The sequence below is a fragment of the Macaca fascicularis genome, chromosome 19 (genome assembly GCF_037993035.2).
Source record: "Macaca fascicularis isolate 582-1 chromosome 19, T2T-MFA8v1.1".
Classification (NCBI taxonomy): Eukaryota; Metazoa; Chordata; class Mammalia; order Primates; family Cercopithecidae; genus Macaca; species Macaca fascicularis.
This window is the reverse complement of record NC_088393.1, coordinates 52311297-52320282: the sequence shown is the minus strand read 5'-3', so window position 1 is coordinate 52320282 and position 8986 is coordinate 52311297.

Here is an 8986-nt window from a genome sequence, read left to right as displayed (position 1 = left end):
GCCTAAACCAAAACTATTTCTTAGTTCATATAAATGAAAAGATACAGATAGTGTAAGGCTAGGGTCTGGGTAAGGTAGGGGGATTTTATATTGCTTTCCTTTAATTCTCTCACCTCTCTTTTCTTGTGAATTCTTGTCTTCACATTATTCACAGTATAGCAGCCTCACCTGCTTTCTTATTTCACAGCCGAAGGAAGAGATATTCTGTACCATTTTAGTCCTGTGTGGTTCTGGCTCCCTAAAATGCAAAATGCATAGAATCTGTCACACTCCGATTCCCACTAACAACTGAGACTAACCAAGACAACAAAGGACACTGCTGGTCCCCAGCCTACTCCTAGTGAGAGGCAACAGCAGGCTACCATGAGGAAAGGGAAGAACATGGAGAATCCTTCTGTGGCCCCAGTGCAAAGGGATGGCCAAAAGCTGAGGATGGGGCAACAGGAACACTGAGAAAACTTTAGCACTCCAGTTCTCACCCTAAGCACAAGATAGCACTAGAGAAATTTGAAGCCAGTGGTACAACTAAGATATATATTGCAACAATTAAACCCAATTCCAGCTTAATTCCTGGCAAGATTAATTCAGCACTCCACTCTGACATCCTAGCAGAACATGTGTGCCCAGTTTTAGGCAAAAATTAATGTTTTCTTCAGTCTCTACTGTTCTGTATATGTTTTCTGGCATTTTGTTTTAAAAATACAAGATCAAAAGTTGAGAACAATCTTCTGCCAATAGATAGCAGACCAATTAATAAAACCACACTTATAGATAACCATATTTTGGAAATATTGGGGAATTTTACATAACTGATTGATGTACTAATGACTCCAGTGAAAAGGGCAGATAATATGCATGAGTTGATAGGGATTTCAGTAAAATTTAATAGTCAAATGGGAAATGCTAGGAAAAGAAAATTTATGCTACTGCTTTTACTTTTATCAGAACGCTTTTGAAGGACTTATGAGTAGGCTCAACATAGTTAAGAAAAAGTGTCAGAACTTGAATATAGGTCAATAGAAATCACAGAAAGTAAAACACAAAAAGAAAAAGTGTGAAGAAAACAATAGAAATCTAATATTTGCATACTTGGAAACCCAGGGGCAGGGGGAGAGAATGGGAAGAAAAGATATTTAAAGAGATAATGACTGAGAATTTTCCAAAAATAATAAGACTTCACCCAGATTCAAGAACCTCAGAATACCAAAGCAGTATTTTTTTTAAAAAAGAACAAAACGCCGGGCGCGGTGGCTCAAGCCTGTAATCCCAGCACTTTGGGAGGCCGAGACGGGCGGATCACGAGGTCAGGAGATCGAGACCATCCTGGCTAACACGGTGAAACCCCGTCTCTACTAAAAAATAAAAAAAAAAAAAAACTAGCCGGGCGAGGTGGCGGGCGCCTGTAGTCCCGGCTACTTGGGAGGCTGAGGCAGGAGAATGGCGGGAACCCGGGAGGCGGAGCTTGCAGTGAGCTGAGATCCGGCCACAGCACTCCAGCCTGGGTGACAGAGCGAGACTCCGTCTCAAAAAAAAAAAAAAAAAAAAAAAAAAAAAAACAAAACTAGATTATTGTCAGGTAGCTAAAAATGGATAGACAGTGCAAAGAAAACATTAATGGCAGACAGAGGAAAGGGACACATTACATGTAAGAAGCAGAATGAGAAAAACATCAGACTTATCACAAACCATGCAAGCAAAACACAATGGAGTTATATCTTTAACATTTAGAAACAACAACAAAAAATATGATCAATCAAAAATCTAAGCCTGGTGGAAAAAAATCTTTCAGAAGGTATGCGAAATAAAGACATTTTCAGATGAATGGAAGCTGATAGAATTCACTGTTAGCAGACCTGCACTGTAAGAGATATTTAGCATACCAGAAATAGACTTGGATCTACCAAAAGACATAACTATGAAAATAGTTATTTCAATCATTTTAAGTGTAAAATAATTTATTACTCCAAAATATAATTCAGTAAAGCAAAATTAGGAATGAGGTTTTATTAATTTAGAGGATATATAAAAGTAAGATGTTTTGTAAGAACACTGCAAAACAGGAAAGACAGAAATTAGAAATATACCAGCAGAAATTAGAGGTATATGTTGGTACTCCATACATTAATTGGCATAATATGATTTGAAGATAGACTGTGAAAAAATATAGGAATATATTTTAAGCCCTAGAGTAACCATTTAAGAATTTTTTAAAGTACAACTCATAAGTCAGCAGTAGAGATTAAATTCTGGTTCCAAAAATAGCAATGTAGAAGCAAGCTGGCTTCACTCCTTTCAATAGAAAACTAAAGACAAATATACAGCACCAAGATTATCACCAACAATATCCCAGAACTCAAATAGAAGGAGACAGTTCCTGAGGATACAAATAAGTGAAAAAAAACTGAGCGGATGGTAAGAGAATTGGACTTTCCTATCCATATGCGCTTCCCCCTAATCTGCCTGGCACCAAGACTGTGGAAAATTTTCCCCGTCTCACAGTTTCTACGCTGGAAAATGTTAAGGTGGACAACCAGCCTCCTCACCATCTTGGGTTCCCTGGCAGGAGACGTCCCTGACTCAACCTACAGAGAGCATCAGGAGTAACTGAAGAGAGAAATATCCCTGAGGACAGCCAGAGACAAAGGAGGGAGGTAGGAATACTGCCCCCGTCATGGAAACTCTATTCTGCAACTCAGCCAAAGGAGACAAAAATCAGAGTGGCTGTTCAGCATCACTACACTGTAGGTCCCCAATCATGAACCACTAGCCAGCTTTCTTACAACTAGGATATCCTCTGTGGGACCTACCCCTTTTGGGATGGGTGGCACTATGATTATTTACTAGAACGGAGGCAAGCCTGGAGTTAATGTGCCATCTAGTACCAAAAAGAAGTCAGTAACCTAGCAGGAAAGAAGAAAATCAACAGGTAAAATAAAAAGAATCTCTAGGGAGCCATATCCAATAAAAAACAAAACCAGCCAGACAGAGAAAACTGGAATATGTAATCATTCGATGCAAAGACAGACACACATTCACAAGCAACAACAGCAAACAGGGAGCCATGGTGTCCCACAAATGGACAAAGCAAGGAACCAGTGACGGATCCTAACAGGAAGACAATATGTGAACTCTGACCAAGACTACAGAAGAGCTGTTTTAAGGAAACTCAGTAATCTCCAAGATAGCACAGAGAAGCAATTCAGAAGTATATCAGAGAACCTGAACAGAGAATAAAATAATTTTTTAAAATCAGAAGTCTTGGAACTGAGAAATATGTTTGCTGAACTGAAACATGCATTAGAGGCTCTCAATAGCAGAATGTATCAAGCAGAAGAAAGAATCAGTGAGCTCAAATACAGCCTATTTGTAAATACACAGAAGAGAACAAAGAAGGAAAAAGAGCAAACATTGCCTGAAAGATACAGAAAATACCTCAAATGACCAAAACTAAGAATTATCGATGTTCAGGAGGGAGTTGAGCAAGAGCAAGGAATAGAAAGTGTATTCAACAAAATAACAGAAAACTTTCCAAAATTTAAGAAAGAGATGAATATGCAGGTACAGGGAAGTAATAGAACAGCAAACAGATTTGACCCAACTAAGACTACCCCAAGGCATATAATAAACTCTCATAGGTCAAGGAGAAAGAATTCTAAAAGCAGCAAGAAAAAAACAAGCAAATCACATATAAAGGAGCTCCAATTCATCTGGCAAAAGACTTCTTAACAGAAGCCATACAGGCCAGGAGGAAGTGGAGAGACATTTTCAAAGTGCTGGAAAAAACAAAACAAAACAAAACTATCGTCCAAGAATACTGTATCTAGCAAAGTTATCCTTCAAATATGAAGGAGAGATAAAGTCATTGTCAATGTCTGGAAATGTTTAAGGCCCCAGTTTGGGTTCAAGCCTGCTGGAAAAATGTGCAGCTGGTTGGGTCACAGAGTGGTCAAAGCACTCTGTGATTTTTGATCAGGACACAGAAAAAGAGGGTGACTGGAGGACTCTACATTAGCCATTTGTGTGTACTGGACACTTCTTTGGAGGACTACCTATTGAAATTCTTTGCCCATTTTAAGTTGGGTCTTTTCTTCTCATTGTCTTCCACATGCTAAATGTTATATAACAGTCTCCTCCATTGCTGCCTGTAATGTAAAACCATCTTGGGAAGGAGATCCTGGGAAAAGGGTAGATGCTTGCTTTTCTTCTTCAATACAGACAAGTTGTTAGAAGGGGTTGTTGGTGATGCCAAGTTAATAACAGCCAACCCAACACAGGGATCTAAGGGTTTGAAGAATAGCAAGAGTCTTAACATTAGAATCCATACATGTGTGTGTTCAGACCCTTTATGTGGTACTGCAATTAGGGCTATGGTAAGATTTTACCTCCTTGGAGACAATAAAAGTGCCCACACAGCTGAATATCCCGGACAGTGATATGTGAGATAAATAATATTTCACTGTGTGAACAAAACCAAAGGATTAGAAATCAGAGAGAGGAAACCCCAACAACACATATTGCAAAATATATATATATAAAATAGAAAAAAATGTCATAATGAACAGGTAAGTCACTAAAATAAAAGTTCACATTGACAGTGAAAATATGTAAAGATACCCAACCATCTTAGTAACTAGGGAAGTCAAAACTACAACCAGATCTATTTTTATCCCTTAAGGTTGTCAAAATTTTGTTTTGTTTTGTTTTGAGATAGAGCTTCACTCTATTGCCCAGACAGGAGTGCAGTGGCATGGTATCGGCTCACTGCAATCTCCACCTTCCAGGTACAAGTGATTCTCATGTCTCAGCTTCCCAAGTAGCTGGAATTACAGTCATGCACCACCATATCTGGCTAATTTTTTTTTTAGTAGAGATGGGGTTTCACCATGTTGGCCAGGCTGGTCTCGAACTCCTGACCTCAGATGATCTGCCCACCTCGGCCTCCCAAAGTGCTGGGATTAGAGGTGTGAGCCACTGCGCCCTGCCAGGTTGTCTAAATTTTTTCAAGAAAATGTGGTGAATCTGCTACTCTCATAAACTGTTTGTGGGAGTGGAAACTAGTGCAGTTGCTTTGAGGAATTAATTAGCAGTAGCTATTAAAAGTTTAAATATGCTTACCACATGACCTAGCTATTGCATTTTTTCTGCGCCTCCCGTGGAGAATGCTCACACGGGCATGAATGAGACGTTTATTGCAGCTTTTTTGTAATAGTGGAAAAAGTGAAAATAATTTCAATGTCTTTCATCCTATAACTGTATAAACAGATTTGCAAAATATTATGTAGCATATAAGGTGAATGATGTTCTTTAAGTCTTACAAGGGTACACATTCTACACATTTAAATGCATATAAACGAGTCCAGAATAGTAATAAATAAAAAAAAATAAAAAAGAGTCCATAAGAATAGATACTAAACTGATAATGGTCTCTACCTTAAAGACAGGGAATGAAGAGTACTGGGCAGCTGTGGTGGTCGAAGGAGATGTTAACTGTATCTTTAGTATTATAATAATTTAAAAGAAAATAGTAGATTATCATTTTATAATTTAAAAATATTAATACTAATAATATCGTTACTACTGATAGGGGAAATCGAGTTAACAAATACCCAGTTATATGATAGAAGTGGAAAATGCAATTTCTCAATCCGGAATCCATGAAAGAAGTATTGCTTAGCTAAGCATGGTACCAAGAGAAATATGCACTGACTGGGTGATGTGTCAAAGATTAGCAGCCTTTAGAGAAAGGAGCCTTTTGCCCAAAGAGAAGCATTGTTACAGGTTGCATTCCCTGGGAAGTAGACTCTGAAATGGACAGTAGCACTCAGGTGGTGCAAATGTATTACAAATATGAAGAAAAGTATAATTTGAAGTGGAGCATGAAGATGTGACAAAATGGCTACAATTTCATGATAAAACTTGATAAGGAGTTATTTCTTAAGGATGAACAAAGAAAGTGGTTTCATGAAATGGAATCTACTTTTAGTGAGGATGCTGTGAGCACTGTTGACATGACAACAAAGGATTTAGAATATAATGTAAACCTAGTCGATAAAGCAGTGGCAGGGTTTGAGAAGACTGACTCCAATTTTGAGAGATGTTCTACTGTGGGTAAAATGCGATCAAACACCATCACATGCTACAGAGAAATCTTTCATGAAAGGAAGAGTCAATCACTGGGGCAAACTTCATTGTTGTCTTATTTTAAGAAATTTCCACAGCCACCCCAGCCTTCAGCAACTACCACCCTGATCAGCAGCCATACACATCAAGACAAGACCCTCTCCCAGAAAAAAGATTACACAACTCACAGGAGGCTCAAATGATTGTTAGCATTTTTTTATCAACAAAGTATTTTTAAATTAAGGTATGTACATTGCTTTTGTTTCTTTTTTCTTTTTTCTTTTTTTTTTTTTTTGAGACAGAGTCTCACTCTGTCGCCCAGGCTGGAGTGCAGTGGCACGATCTCGGCTCACTGCAAGCTCTGCCTCCTGAGTTCACGCCATTCTCCTGCCTCAGCCTCCCAAGTAGCTGGGGCTACAGGTGCCCGCCACCATGCCTGGGTAATTTTTTTGTACTTTTAGTAGAGACAGGCTTTCACCATGTTAGCCAGGATGGTCTCGATCTCCTAACCTCATGATCCGCCCGTCTCAGCCTCCCAAAGTGCTGGGATTACAGGCGTGAGCCACCGTGCCTGGCCGTACATTGCCTTTTTTTTAGACATAATGCTATTACACAGGTAAATGGTATGTTTACAGTATAGTATAAACATAACTTTTATGTGCACTAAGAAACCAAAAAAATCATGTGACTCACTTTATTGAGATATTCATTTTATTGCGGTGGTCTGGACCCAAACCTGCAATATCTCCCAGGTATGCACATATTAAGAAAACTTTGGTCAAGTAAGGTCGTCATGCCTGTAATCCTCTGCACTTTGGAAGGCTGAGGTGGGAGGATTAGGATTGCTTGAGGCTAAGAGTTAGAGACCAGCCTCTGCCACATAGGAAGACTCCATTTCTACAAAAAAATTACGTTAAAAAATTATCCAGGCATGGTGGTACATGCCTGTAGTCCTAGCTACTCAAGAGGCTGAAGCAGGAGGATTACTTGAGCCCAGGAGTTTAAAGTTACAGTGAGCTATGATGATTTCACCAGTGCACTCCAATGTAGGCAACAGAATGAGACCCTGTCTCTAAACAAAATACTTTCTGCCCTGAGGTTCATAAAGGTATTAGCCCATATTATTAAGTGGTGTAATTACTTCTGGAACTAATTACCCAGTGTTAGGTCAAACTTCACAGATTAAGTGCACAGTCCTCATAAAACTTTTTTCATTCCAAACTGCAAGTTCAAGGGTTTCCATGCCACCCTCACTTCTGACCAGCTGACCACTTCTGATCACTAGCCTCTCAGGTTTAATAATTTACTGAAACAACTCACAGAACCCAGGAAAATTATATTTATTAATTACAGCTTTATTATAACAAAAGGATACAAATCAAAACCAACCAAAGGTAGAAAATGCATAGGGCAAGGTCTGGGAGGGTTCCAGATAGAAAATTCCATGGTTCTTTCTCTTGAAATCAGGACACATTACCCTCCCAGCACACAGCTGTATGAGAATACTTGCCAACCAAAGAAGTCTATCCAAGCTTGTGTTCATAGATTTTATTAGGGCTTTATTACATAGGTGTGATTGATTGAAGAACTGACGTGTAACTCAATCTCTAGCCCCCATCCTCTACACAGGCTGATGTTATTTGGCTCAGAGTCCTAAACTTCAAATCACATGATCGATCTGTCTGGTGTAACCAGCACCTATCTGAAGTAATCTCACTAGCATAACTTATCTAGAGGCCCATGATGTGTCTTTGTCAGAGACAATCTGTCAGATAGAGTGTGAGTGGCCCACCGTGAATAACAAACAGCTTCTATAAATCAGGATATTTTAAGAGTTTAAATGCCATCTCCCAGGAACTAGGGACAGAGGCCAAAAAAGTTGGAGAAATCCAGAATGTGTAACATCATAACAACTGACCTAATTCCTTCAACAGGCCAGAGTCTGAAAAAGGGGATGATGCAGTAGTGTTCAATAATAAATACACCTAAGTAGATAAATAAAATGAATAGACTGGATATTGATTTGACAAACCAGTCATAAGATACTTTTAGGTAATCAGGAAATTTTTAAAGCAGATTGGGTATGTAAAGGAAAATAAAAATCTCAGGATCCTCCAAACTTAGGCAAATGTGGAGATTAAGCCCTGGAGTTCATGAATTGTAATACCCTCTTCCAAATGAACAGCTATGCATTAGCCCGATCCCCATGAAAGGTGAAAAGCCTCAGGTATTTGGGAAAAGCTTTCCCCATAGATCATTCATAAGTAAACTTATGTGCAAGTAAAACCTTGCAGTCTTTCTCCAAGCCCATGTGTGATACGATTCTTCTGGTACACCAAGGCAAGAAACTCTGGGATACAAGACGCCTCTTGTGCTTGCGATAAGGCAGGGGTCTAATTGAGCTAACACAAGCCTCCTATGGATGGCTAAACTAAAAAGTACCCTGTGAAATACGCCCACTGGGGCTTCAGGAGCTGTAAACATTCACCCCTAGACACTGTCGTTGGGTTGGAGCTCTGCAACCTGCCGTGTGCAGGCTCCCCCTAGAGGTTTGAGCAGCTGGGCACGAAGAAACGAGCCACACCCCCATTACATGCCCTGGGAGGGGGACAAGCGAACTTTTCCCGTTTCATCACAATTTACTTTCGGCACTAACATGATTGTTCAGCTGTCTTCATCAGCAGGCCTTTATTCGAGGAGATTCCTGCCCAAGCAAACTGTTTAATTGTTCATTATGCTTCCGCAGAGACCCATCAAATTTTCAATCTCTTCCAAAGAAAGTACCAATAGATTGCACCTTAAGATTTTTTGTTTCAAAAATCCTTGCTATATCCACCAATCCCGGACTGTAGTATCATGATCATTA